The sequence below is a fragment of the Bufo gargarizans genome, chromosome 4 (genome assembly GCF_014858855.1).
Source record: "Bufo gargarizans isolate SCDJY-AF-19 chromosome 4, ASM1485885v1, whole genome shotgun sequence".
Lineage (NCBI taxonomy): Eukaryota > Metazoa > Chordata > Amphibia > Anura > Bufonidae > Bufo > Bufo gargarizans.
Genome location: NC_058083.1, coordinates 83,153,528 through 83,167,139, shown reverse-complemented (window position 1 = coordinate 83,167,139; position 13,612 = coordinate 83,153,528).

Genomic DNA, 13,612 nt, shown 5'->3' with positions numbered 1-13,612 from the left:
AGCACCATGACACGTGCACAACACCTTAAGGGACATTTAGGCTACCCTACACCATTCCTACACCTGGGTACCATCTACTACATCACTAAAAGGGGCCCAGTGCCCTTGTTGCTTCACTGCAACTGGCGTCACGACAAACATGTACTTTAAGGGAACCCTTTCCGTGCGCCCGACTGCACAGCCCCAGCAGAAGAGACATTTTGTGCTGTTTATTGGCGTGTTTACAAAGAATATGTAATTTATTGAGAGATTTATGTGTCTCCTGCTGGCGGTACAACGCTCTCTAAACCATCCAGCCAAAAACCACAATTTAATAGGTGCAAGTGTCAGCCAGACTTTTCCTGGATGGAAGTCACTTTATTTACTTAATAAGCAAGTTGCTTTGTTCTGCTCGGCATGTCCTCTATGCTACAATTCACATATGGTGCTTCGAATATCCTGTTTTTATTTGGTCAGGCAATCAAAGACCTCTAGTCGCTGGTGAACTACAAGTTCATGTAACTTATAACCACAGGACTTACTGTATATGGAGCCCCACTTTTCCCATGCTCCATTACACCAGGCATATGTGGTCCTGGTTAAAGGAATTTTCTGCTTTCCCCATATTAATGACCTCCCTATGCTGGGAATCGGACCCTGCCCATTTAATATTAATGACCTATGCCGAGGATAGGTCATCAATATGAGAAAACAGAAAACCCCTTTAACCAGTTCAAGACCGGCCATTTACCTACCCTCCTGACCAGCCACATTTTCATATTTTTTTTAAGTACATGCATCTTTGAAAGTCATTTTGTATCCAGTCGGTTATGTAAATACTTTTTATGCCTTTATTTTGTGATATAGGGATTTATTGTTTTGTCACATTTGCTTCAGCGTTTTTAAACCCAAGAAAATGTTAGAAAAAGGCAAAAATAGCCAGTTTTTCTAATTTTTCTTTTAAATATTTTCTTTCTTTCCATCCTCCATAAGGGAATGTATGGGATATTTTATTTACCTTTTTTTTATTTTTATTTTACCCCCAAACACCACCTGCCCTCCATAAAGGTTGTACAAGACCTTGGGGGGGCATTTAACATTGCATTTTTTATTGCTGATTTCTCCTGTAAATGTGTCTGATATACTACCACCCGTTAATGCACCTGCTTCTTGGCTGTATTCTGTAGGCTCGGCTAGTGACCAGACAGTGAGCAAGTCCATCAGCTCCAGCTCCACAGGGCCTTAGGACCAGAAATCCAACTCGTCTGTGAAGAACACTGCTCCAGAGAGAAATGAAGATCCAAGGGCTGCAGAAACCCATCAAAGCGTTACAGACAGCAGAGTGACCAGCTACCACAGCTTTACAGACTCTGCTGCAAGGTGAGGGGATACCTAGTTAAGACACCCATCACCACAGGCAAATCCTAAGGCCCCTTTCACACGGGCAAGTATTCCGCGCGGATGCGATGGTGAGTTAAACGCATTGCACCCACACTGAATCCCGATCCATTCATTTCTATGGGGCTGTTCACATGAGCGGTGATTTTCACGCATCACTTGTGCGTTGCGTGAAAATCGCAGTATGCTCTTTTTTGTGCGTTTTTCACGTAACGCAGGCCCCATAGAAATGAATTGGGTTGCGTGAAATTCGCAAGCATCCGCAAGAGAGTGCTGATGCGGTGCGATTTTCACGCACGGTTGCTAGGAGACAATCGGGATGGAGACCCGATCATTATTATTTTTCCCTATTAACATGGTTATAAGGGAAAATAATAGCATTCTGAATACAGAATGCATAGTAAAATAGCGCTGGAGGGGTTAAAAAAATAATAATAATAATTTAACTCATCTTAATCCACTTGATCGCGCAGCCGGCATCTCTTCTGTCTTTGCTGTGTGCAGGAACAGGACCTGTGGTGACGTCACTCCGATCATCACATAATCCATCACATGATCTTTTACCATGGTGATGGATCATGTGATGACCGGAGTGACGTCACCACAGGTCCTGTTCCTGCACACAGCAAAGAAAGAAGACAGAAGAGAAGCCGGGCTGCGCGATCAAGTGGATTAAGGTGAGTTAACTTTTTTCTTTTTTTTAACCCCTCCAGTGCTATTTTATTATGCATTCTGTATTCAGAATGCTATTATTTTCCCTTATAACCATGTTATAAGGGAAAATAATACAATCTACAGAACACCTAACCCAAACCTGAACTTCTGTGAAGAAGTTCGGGTTTGGGTACCAAACATGCCGATTTCTCTCACGCGAGTGCAAAACGCATTAGGCCCCTTTCACACGGGCATTGCGGATTGGGGCCGGATGCGTTCAGGGTGCGTTCAGTGAAACTCGCACCACTTTGCAAGTAAGTTCAGTCAGTTTTGTCTGCGATTGCGTTCAGTTGTTCAATTTTTTCCTGCGCGGGTGCAATGCGTTTTGATGCATTTTTCACGCGAGTGATAAAAAAACTGAAGGTTTACAAACAACATCTCTTAGCAACCATCAGTGAAAAACGCATCGCACCCGCACTTGCTTGCGGATGCAATGCGTTTTTCAAGCAGCCCCATTCACTTCTATGGGGCCAGGGCTGCGTGAAAAACGCAGAATATAGAACATGCTGCGATTTTCACGCAACGCAGAACTGATGCTTGAAAAACAGAGCTCATGTACACAGACTCATTGAAATGAATGGGTCAGGATTCAGTGCGGGTGCTATGCATTCATGTCACGCATTTCACCGGCGCGGAAAACTCGCTCGTGTGAAAGGGGCCTTACAATGTTTTGCACTCGCGCAGAAAAATCGTGCATGTTCCGCAACACACCCGCAACGCCCGTGTGAAAGAGGCCTAAGGCCTCTTTCACACAAGCATGACGGATTGGCTCCGGATGCGTTCAGTGAAACTCTCACCATTTTGCAAACAAGTTCAGTCAATTTTGTCTGCAATTGCGTTTAGTTGTTCAGTTTTTTCCACACGAGTGCAATGCGTTTTGATGCGTTTTTCACGCGCGTGATAAAAAACTGAAGGTTTACAAACATCTCTTAGCAACCATCAGTGAAAAACGCATTGCACCCGCACCTGCTTCTGGATGCAATGCGTTTTTCACTGAAGCCCTATTCACTTCTTTGGGGCCAGGGCTGCGTGAAAAACGCAGAATATAGAACATGCAGCGTTTTTCACGCAATGCAGAACTGATGCGTGAAAAAACAAAAACCTTATGTACACAGACCCATTGGTCAGGATTCAGTGCGGGTGCACTGCATTCACGTCACTCATTGCACCCACGTGGAAAACTCGCTCGTGTGAAAGGGGCCTAAAGCCTGCATTATGTAGTGGACCCCTACAACCACAGGTGGCAGCTTAATAGGTGTAGTGAAGTGGAATTAGGAGAGAGAGACTTTGTCACCTGGCATACTTCTGAGTGCCATCTAACCAGCCACCATATTTCATCATCTGGTGACAAAAACTTTAATCCTGTCCTTTATACTGCTGGATGTACAGCAAGTTATTCTTCGCATGCAGTAAAGAAAGCGGTTTGATGTTCTCCTACGTTTGCCCAACTCCTTCACACCACCTTTTCACTGCACGAACCCCAGGGCCTGAGGGAGTACACCGTGACACCTCTCATTAGGGCCACTACCACTCCCATCCTCTGCACTGGCTCCTCGGGGGCTCACTGCACACCTCCTAACAGACATAACTATGGGTACCTAAACAAGTAGTGGAATACAGGCGTTTTTTCAGCCCAGATTCCTATGCAGAAAAACTGCAGCGTGGTACAGTACCAGCAAAGTGTATGACGTCATATAACTCTCATGTACACTTTGCAGATGTTTTCCATGCGGAAATTGGCCTGCTGTGCAGACTTTAGAAATCTAAATGAGAGGTGAGGAGAAAGGTGCAGCAAATTCACATCAACTTCGCACCAAAAACTGCTGTTAGAAATTGTGATTTTGAGTGCAGAAATCTGCATAGAAATTCTGCTTCTTCTGCACATTGACCTGTAGCTGTTAGCCAGTCAAAAAACATGCTACATGAATGTCTACAGGAGTTATTAAACAGGGAGCAAACAGACTTTATTGACCCTTGGGTTGCGTTTTTTGCCTTAATGATTTTTTTTTTTGAAGATTGCAACATGCTTTGGTTCTGTTTTTTCCCCTCATTGTCTGGTATTTATTTTTTTTGCTTGAAAAAGCACAAGTGTCAGCGTGTGCTGTTTTATGGAATAGTTTTTGCAGGCCGTTTATTATTGCCACTCCAGCATTTTGTGCGGATCCTTCCCTCTGGGCTTTGTTTGTATACTCCATGTGGCTGCCAATCACTGGCCTCAGTGGTCATGTCCAGGCATGGGATTCAACCAGTTCCCTCCAGTCATCCAGATCCAAATTACAACTGGATTGGAGAACCGTGTTACCGGCTGAGTCCCCATCCGGTGCTCTGGCGGCGGCAGCGCAGCTGGACATGTTTGCTTCCATTGCTTCATGCTCCGCTGATAGTTTAGCTCCTTAGTTGGGTGCTATGTGTGTGTAAGTCTATATGGTGTATTTATGAGTATGTATGTTGTGTATATATACATATATTGTGTTTTTACATGTAAACGTGTTGTGACACCGCATGTCCACCGTTGAGTAGGGAACCTGTTAAAATTTGAATCCCACCCCTGGTCATGTCCCATATACTGTGAAGGACAGCGAATGGTTGCAAAGGTGTCTGGTGCATATGTGCATATCACTTCTGCAGGAGATCAGGATTGCAGACGTGGGGAGGATTGGAGCAGTGGCACTGTAAGGCGATAAAACAGGTGAGCATAGATTATTTTATCATTTTGGTGAATTATTAAAATAAGTTGGACAACACCTTTAAAAGGGTTCTCTGGGCTACAAATATTGATGATCTATCCTCAGGCTAGGTCATCAATATCAGATCAGGGAGTCTGATATCCGGCACCCCCACTGATCAGCTGTTTTGGGCCGGAAGCTAACAGTGTACAGAACGGAAGTAGAAGGCTTTGTACAATGTAATTTTCAGTGTAGGCGCACTGCAACTCAGACTCCATTCATTTGAATGGGAGCTGAGCTGTAGTAACCTGGCATGACCACTACAGTGTACAGAGCTGTATATTATCCGGCAGTGCAGCAGCCCGAAACACAGCTGATCAGTGGAGGGGGTAAGTCTGCCGGGTATAAGACACTAACCATTCTTTTATTGATGACCTATCCTGAGAAAAGTCATCCATATTTGTAGCACGGAGAATCCCTTTCAAATATATTGGGTCTAATGGTTGGATGAGATAATTTTCTTACAGATATTATAAGGCAATAGTAGATGCACAACTGTGTGTATATACATCTTTAATACAACTCAGCTTTATGAATTAGGACTGCCCTCCACTGGTTAGATTTGGCACTACAGATTAAATAACTCAAATATTCCACTGCATATACACAAATCTGCGTAGATCCCCCCCACATAATAGGGTACTGTAGGAAGAAAAGTAATCCTGTTGATTTTGGTTATATCTTATGCATGTGTTTATTTGCATGAATGTCAATGCAGAAGACTCAGACTTGCCCACTAGAGTACCAGAAGATCCTGCAGTGGGCCCCAAAGATCCAGATGAAACAAAAAACATTTGGAGCTGAATTTGGAACCAATAACTTGCCACTAGGGTCTATTTCTTTTAATCCAAATCTATTAGACTTTACTGATGATACTGGGGTTGGGTTGTGAGAATAATTACCTCTGTGGTCCCAGGAACCCCAGAGCGACCATGCATACAAGCGCATGTGACTTGTAGTCTATATGTCCTGGCTAGAGATGAGCGAATTGATTTGTAAGAGGGCTTTCTCTGCACCAATAAGGAGTCTGCAGATGAGATGCGGTCTTAATTATTATCCAAGTCATGTCCCAAAGCCTCTTTAAAAAGGTCAAACATTGACTTATAAGATAGCTACCTTACATTTGGTGGCTTTACAGAGCTTCCAAAGAGCTCATTTCCATGCCCTCTTCCCAGAATAGCATTGCCTGGCCTATAAGCCTCCTCATGCTGTTTAGGCACTCTCCATAAAGTGATATAGTATTCCCCAAATCCTTACCTAGGCATCTCACCCAGTTATCTCTGCTCCGATGAGAGGCAATCGCCCCAAAACAGCTGTCTGCAGATGAGATGCTGGCTTAATTATTCAAGTCATATCTCAATGCCTGTTTAAAAGGTTGAATATCTTACATCTGCTGGCATTAGAGGCGGAGCTTGCTAAGAGCTCATTTACATACCCTCTTCACAGAATTCCAGAGGAGCCTATAAGACTCCTCACACTGTGTAGGCTCTTGTAAGGAGATATAGTATTCCCCAGCACAGTGGCCTCCATAATTCCTCAATGGAAGACATCTGGCACAACCAGGACTCTTCCTAGAGCTGGCTGCTCCTCCAAAGTAATCATGGGCAAAAAAGGCCTTGGTGAGAGGTTGACCTGAGGTCTAAAGATCCAGTGTGCATATTTGAGAAATTTCCAGATGGTCAACCATCACTACAACGCTCCACCAAACTGGGCTTTATGCCAGAAAGAAGCCTTTCCTCAGTAAAATATATAAAAATAAAAAATAAAAAACACACACACGTTATTTTTTTTAAATAAAAAAATAATAAAAAAGGACTCTTGGTCTGATAGAACCAAGATTAAACTTTTTGGTCTCAATTCAGTCATGTATGGAGAAAACCAGTGGCTGGGATAGGTTGGCGAGTCAGCGTTAAGAGAAAGCTACAGATATTCTTAATGGAAACCTGATCCAGAGTGCTCTGGACCTCTGACTGGGTTTACCGTACAAGAAAATGACCCTAAGCATCCAGCCAAGACCACGCAGGAGTGTCTTAGGGACAGCTCTGTGAACGTCCTTGAGTGGCCAAGCCACAGCCCTGACTTGTACATCTGGAGAGACCTGAAAATGGCTGTCCACTGAAAGCCCTCATCCAACATGACAGCGTTTGGGTCACGGATGGTGTAACAGAAAACAAGAAGTTACAAATAAGGATCCGACTGGCTTGATCCGAAACTAAGGAACAAAAGGGTGACCCCTATTTAAGCCCTGAAACTCTCCCTGTCTTCTCAGCCCATGCAAAGATCTCTATGATAGAAAATTGCATGCCCTCGTGCCTCGACTGTATGACACCTGAATACCCTAAAATAGTGAGGGGACACGACCACTGGCTCCCTACACTTAATATGGAGGGAGTCAGGGTCACCTAGGATCAAGCAAACAGGAAAACACAAATAAATGAAGAGACTTATCTGTAGAAGCATCAGTTGTAGCATCCAGCATGTACACACTCCAGGAAGTTGTATAAACTGCAAAGTGATGCAGTATGGGAGGGGATTTAAAGGGATGCAATCAGTGCAACTAGATGGACAGCTGAGAGAGGGAAACGAGATGACAAAACGAAAGCAAAACAAAAGAACCTCAAGCAGGAGGTTCTGAAGAACGTCTGTCAGAGCTTCTCAGATGTCTGGCGGTGACAGTTTGAGAGAATCTGCAGAGAAGAATGGCAGAAAACAGGGGCGGACTAGGAAGTTAAAAAGTATCCCCATTTTGTAGTTGGGCTCATATTGACAGAAGGCAGAGCCAACACAAGTAGGGGCCAGCAATACTATATTGCAACACATTATACCTGAGGTGGTATATGGCAACACATTATACCACCTTGGCAGAGCCAAATACCCCAGTTCTTGACAAAATAATGCCCCTGCAGCATAAAATACCTCCCCCAAAACTGCCCCTCTTTGGTGGCCAGCATCATGCCCACAAAAAATACTAAATTTGCAGCCTGTTCTATATTGTACATTTTTCACGCAGTAGTGAATGGAGCTTGTGTGAAAAACTGAAATGCGTTTTTCACTGATGGTTACCAAGAGGTGTTGAGTGTTATTCTTCACACATTTAAGGCCACATTCACACTTCAGTTTTTTTGTCAGTTATTTCCACCAGTTATTGAAGCCTACTCAGAGATCTGGAAGAATGGAAGGATATTCACCTGTTCTGTGTTTTTGACCCTCACCTTGTTTTGGTTAACAATAAGGGTCCATTCACACGTCCGTAAGTGTTCTGCGGATCCACAAAACACGGACACCGGCAATGTGCATTCCGCAATTTACGGACTGCACATCGCCGGCACTATAATAGAAAATGCCTAATCTTGTCTGCAATTGCGGACAAGAATAGGACATGTTCTATTTTTTTTGCGGAAACGGAAGCACAGATGCAGAAGTGCGGATCCTCAAATGCGGACAGCACATTCCGGCCCCATTGAGAATGAATGGGTCTGCACCCGTCCTGCAAAATTGCAGAATGGATGTGGATCCATTTTGTGGACGTGTGAATGGACCCAAACTGATGGAAATAACTGCAGTGTGAATGTGGCCTAACCCAGACGAAAAAAACAAAAAAAACAACAACAACACACACCACACGCTGAACACAATTGCAGGAAAAAAAAAAAAAAAAGTTTCTCATATTGCTCGTGTGAAAGAGGCCCAATATAAAAGCATGGTTATGCCATGTGACCCCCCCACTACCACCCTTCAACTACTGCCGGCTGTATCAGAATAGAATGGATTACGTGTGGTCATAGGATAATATAATTAAAACACGTTAGGATGCTTTATTACTTTTTTTTTTTTTATTAATTTTTCCTTGGAGAGACAGTCTCATTCAGTACATTCCTGAATTACACAGATTAAGATACAAGACAAGCACTTTTACCCTGTAAAAAGTTAAACTTTGACCTGGAACTCTCCTGAACATTTACTTGCATAACCTCCAGAAATGCAGTTCATGAGTCAATCACATTGATACATTGAATTATCAAGATATTACGTAACGAACATACTTGTTCCCACTATAAAAAAACAAGCTTCCACACAATAGGAAATCATGGCATATGGGTCGGATATATCACCACCTCTTTATTAGTGAAAGTCTGAATGCTGTGACATCTTCTGCTCTTTTTTCCACGTTCACTCCCCGTAGTTTTGAAAGTGTTGTAGCGCTCATTCATGGTATCTCAAAAGGGATAGGCCATCAATATTTATTGTAGAAAATCCTTTTAACTCAAAATCAATAAACAAAACAATACGAACTTAATACCAGCACAACTGGAGCAATGCATGCTCCAGAATAACATACGAGAAGTTATAACACTACCACCTCTGTCCACTAGATGGTAGTAATTAGCATCACATCAATTGGTCCATTAGCTTTTGCATTGTGATCAGGTGTGATCTGCAGGCCTCCAAATTTTCCACACAGATATTTTCTATCAGTTTCTGAAACTACTGAGAAGGAGGGGCTACACACACACACACAAACACACTTGCCATTAAAAAGAGAAAAGTGTAGTAATCTGGTCCTTTTCCTTGTCCTTGGCTCTGGAACAAACTGGGGGAGAAATTATGGACAGTAAAAGATGCTGCCTGGTATGGATTACCCCTGTACGGAGTTATTGGTTGTCAAACTTCCGCAACTGGCATTTGTCATGTGGTTTAATACAAGGCACTTACTAATGTATTGTGATTGTCCATATTGCCTTTACTGGCTGGATTCATTTTCCCACCACATTATACTGTTTGTATCCAGGCATTACGACCACCCTGCAATCCAGCAGTGGTGGCAGTGTTTGCACACCATAGGAAAAAGTGCCAGGCTCTCTGGAGGCTGGGACTGAGAGTGGGCATAGCCCAGCACTTTTTTTCTATAGTGTGCAAGCATGACCACCGCTGCTCGAGTACAAGGTGGTTGTAACCATGGAAAAATGAATCTAGACAGCAAAGGAGGCAATATGGACGATCACAATATATTATCAAGTAGCTTGTATTTTCTCTACATGATAAATGCCACTTACTGAAGTGAGACAACCCCCTTTACGTAAATTGTGGGGAGATAGTAAAGTAAATTACCAGCAAGTTAACTAATTTACATGTGCGTCTTCTAACTTCACCGATATCCATAGTCCCACTGTCCTTCCAGAGGCCTCCTGAATAGTATAATACCTCGGTATTCTCCTATAAAAGCACTGCAGTAATAATTCTGCAATACTGTACATTGTGGTGCAAAGAGAACACACAGCATTATTACCATTCAATGTGCTGCCATATGGTGTCCATGTAAAGTACAAGAAGGTCTTAAAGGGGTTGTCCCAAGAACCATACTCCTCCCCTATCCATAGAATAGAGGATAAGTATCTAATTAATTGGTGGGGTCTAATCACAAGAAACAGGGGTCCTCTGAGCCCCAACTTGAATGGAGTAGCACACTGACTCTTCAGGTAGCCAAGGGTTATACTCGGCTATCTGCAACAGTCCTGGCAAGAACTCAGACTGCCCATCTTGAGAGGTCACAGGATGGACCCCCACCAATAAGGACCCCATCCTGTGGGTAGGAAAGAAGTTTGCATCTTGGGACATCCATTGCAAGTGGAAGCATGCAGGAGGTGCAGTGTCGTCATGCATTCCTTCCATAGGGCTATGTACTTACATGATGCACTGACAGCCCCACCAAGTAATCAGCCTGGGAGGTAAAAAAAAACAGGTTTCTCTTTTAGACTGAGTCATGACATTGACATTCATTGAGAATGTGGGCTTCAAATAGTTAAACAATAGCACTTTCACATATAAAAAGTACAGTATCAGCAGCATATAAAAGGATCAATTAGGAAAGTGCAAAACAAATGTATGTGCAATTCTAGTTCTCTGATGTAGTTACACACAGCCTTGGTATTTATAAGCAAATAACGCAAAATCTGCCTTTAAAAATAAATAAAAATGTAACATATTGTGTTCAAAATAATAACTGTTTTTAAAAAAGTGAATAAAGCTCAAAATCCTTCTAATAGCTTTTATTTCCATACACACAAATGCATTAGGAACACTACACATTCTGTTCCAAATCAAAACATGAAGAAATTTTTTTTTTAACAAAAAAAAAAAAAAATAGCAGTGTTTGTATTCTTCTTTACAAAACGGGGATCAGACGCAATCTTACTTTTCTTCCCGCTCCGAACTTTGACAGGAATAAGCCGGTTGTGGAGACAGAGTCGGAGCCGGGAGCGCGCCAGTGGCAGGCTTGGCATTGGCATGTGCTGCCCTCATTAGGAAAATCAGCGCACGTGCAGCCATGGATGAACTGGCTGCATGCAGAGCGGGGCTAAGCTAATTATAAAACCATTACCATTCAGATTTTTTAAAAAAATAAAGTAACTTTTTACCCTACCTCCCACTATATAGTTGAAAAGTGGTTATATAGTGGCCAACCCCTTTAACTACTATTTAGTTGCATAACCACTGTTTCTGAGAACTGCTGTACATCCGAGTTGCATGGAATCAACCAACTTCTGGCCCCTGTGAACAGGTATTCCAGCCCAGGATGATTGGACTACATTCCACAGTTCTTCTCCATTTCTTAGTTTTGCCTCAGAAACTGCATTTTTTATGTCACCCCACAAGTTTTCTATTGGATTAAGATCCGGGGACTGGGCTGACCACTCCATAACGTCAATCTTGTTGGTCTGGAACCAAGATATTGCACGTTTACTGGTGTGTTTGGGGTCGTTGTCTTGTTGGAACACCCATTTCAAGGGCATTTCCTCTTCAGCATAAGGCAACATGACCTCCAAGTATTCTGATGTATTCAAACTGATCCATGATCCCTGGTATGCGATAAATAGGCCCAACACCGTAGTATGAGAAACATCCCCATATTATGATGCTTGCGCCACCATGCTTCACTGTCCTCACAGTGTACTGTGGCTTGAATTCAGTGTTTGGGGGGTCGTCTGACAAACTGTGTCCGGCCACTAGACCCAAAAAGAACAGTCCTTCTTTCATCAGTCCACAAAATGTCTCTTTAGGCCAGTCAATGTGCTCTTTGGCAAATTGTAACCTCTTCAGCACATGTCTTTTTCAACAGTGGGACTTTGCGGGGGATTCTTGCAGATAGCTTGGCTTCACATACAAGGAGTGCAGAATTATTAGGCAAATGAGTATTTTGACCACATCATCCTCTTTATGCATGTTGTCTTACTCCAAGCTGTATAGGCTCGAAAGCCTACTACCAATTAAGCATATTAGGTGCTGTGCATCTCTGTAATGAGAAGGGGTGTGGTCTAATGACATCAACACCCTATATCAGGTGTGCATAATTATTAGGCAACTTCCTTTCCTTTGGCAAAATGGGTCAAAAGAAGGACTTGACAGGCTCAGAAAAGTCAAAAATAGTGAGATCTTGCAGAGGGATGCAGCACTCTTAAAATTGCAAAGCTTCTGAAGCGTGATCATCGAACAATCAAGCATTTCATTCAAAATAGTCAACAGGGTCGCAAGAAGTGTGTGGAAAAACCAAGGCACAAAATAACTGCCCATGAACTGAGAAAAGTCAAGCGTGCAGCTGCCAAGATGCCACTTGCCACCAGTTTGGCCATATTTCAGAGCTGCAACATCACTGGAGTGCCCAAAAGCACAAGGTGTGCAATACTCAGAGACATGGCCAAGGTAAGAAAGGCTGAAAGACGACCACCACTGAACAAGACACACAAGCTGAAACGTCAAGACTGGGCCAAGAAATATCTCAAGACAGATTTTTCTAAGGTTTTATGGACTGATGAAATGAGAGTGAGTCTTGATGGGCCAGATGGATGGGCCCGTGGCTGGATTGGTAAAGGGCAGAGAGCTCCAGTCCGACTCAGACGCCAGCAAGGTGGAGGTGGAGTACTGGTTTGGGCTGGTATCATCAAAGATGAGCTTGTGGGGCCTTTTCGGGTTGAGGATGGAGTCAAGCTCAACTCCCAGTCCTACTGCCAGTTTCTGGAAGACACCTTCTTCAAGCAGTGGTACAGGAAGAAGTCTGCATCCTTCAAGAAAAACATGATTTTCATGCAGGACAATGCTCCATCACACGCGTCCAAGTACTCCACAGCGTGGCTGTCAAGAAAGGGTATAAAAGAAGAAAATCTAATGACATGGCCTCCTTGTTCACCTGATCTGAACCCCATTGAGAACCTGTGGTCCATCATCAAATGTGAGATTTACAAGGAGGGAAAACAGTACACCTCTCTGAACAGTGTCTGGGAGGCTGTGGTTGCTGCTGCACGCAATGTTGATGGTGAACAGATCAAAACACTGACAGAATCCATGGATGGCAGGCTTTTGAGTGTCCTTGCAAAGAAAGGTGGCTATATTGGTCACCGATTTGTTTTTGAATGTCAGAAATGTATATTTGTGAATGTTGAGATGTTATATTGGTTTCACTGGTAAAAATAAATAATTGAAATGGGTATATATTTGTTTTTTGTTAAGTTGCCTAATAATTATGCACAGTAATAGTCACCTGCACAAACAGATATCCCCCTAAAATAGCTAAAACTAAAAACAAACTAAAAACTACTTCCAAAAATATTCAGCTTTGATATTAATGAGTTTTTTGGGTTCATTGAGAACATGGTTGTGTTCAATAATAAAATGAATCCTCAAAAATACAACTTGCCTAATAATTCTGCACTCCCTGTAGGCGTCTTCTAATTGTAACAGTACTCACAGGTTCTTTGATCTTCCTGGAGCTGATTGTTGGCGGTGTCCTTGTCATTTTGGCT